This window comes from Octodon degus, unplaced genomic scaffold, assembly GCF_000260255.1.
Source record: "Octodon degus isolate 3935 unplaced genomic scaffold, OctDeg1.0 scaffold05115, whole genome shotgun sequence".
NCBI classification, from domain to species: Eukaryota; Metazoa; Chordata; class Mammalia; order Rodentia; family Octodontidae; genus Octodon; species Octodon degus.
Window position 1 is genome coordinate 1450 of NW_004529691.1, and position 709 is coordinate 2158.

Below are 709 nucleotides of genomic sequence, written 5' to 3' on the forward strand. Positions count from 1 at the left end.
CCTTTTCGTGCCACTGGAGTAACACTGCGCTGCTGTTTTCTGTGGGCTTCTCAAACCCTTTATAAATGTACTTCATTAACAAGTCAACGCCATTTCTGTCCAGGGACTGCACAGCCTGCTCAATCTCACTGCTCTTAAAGTTTGTGAGCACCTTCAGCACCACGCCCTGGGCTCGTTCCTTCATGGCCTGATTCTTGGTGTTGACTGGAGAGTTCCGCAAGGCTGCGTGGAAGGCCCGAAGCATATCCCTTTGCCACAGGAGCCCGTCCATCTCTCCGGGGTCCGGGCCTGGCTCTCCCGCTGCCGCCGCCTCCTATTCCTGCTCGTCCACGAATTTGTTCTCATAAAACTCATCGATGTCCACCCAGTGGAAGCGCAAGGACAGCGTGTTAGGGCCATGGCGGGAGCTCGGCGCCTGCTCAGCTGACTCCGCTTCGGGACCGACCTCCCCTAGCTCCGCTCACCACCCGTCTGGATTCTGCCTCCCTGTGGCTTTACTATTTATACCTCGTTTTTATGCTTTTCTACTGGATGGTTAAGATTGAGATAAAGCAAGACCTATATAACAAAAATTCTAACTCTTTTACCTGACAAGGTCAGTCAAATTCCCTCAGGATTTACCCTGAAACAATGTACAGCAGTTTGTAAATCCTTTGTCAGTGTCAACCACTTGGATGAGTCACAGCCATTTTGCTTGACCAATCTCTGT

At 51.1% G+C, this 709-nt stretch overlaps 1 pseudogene; it reads right to left on the minus strand.

Moving 5' to 3' along the window:
- Nucleotide 1: 1 nt before the first annotated feature.
- On the minus strand, nt 2–432 carry LOC101563131 (annotated as a pseudogene).
- Nucleotides 433–709: the final 277 nt, after the last annotated feature.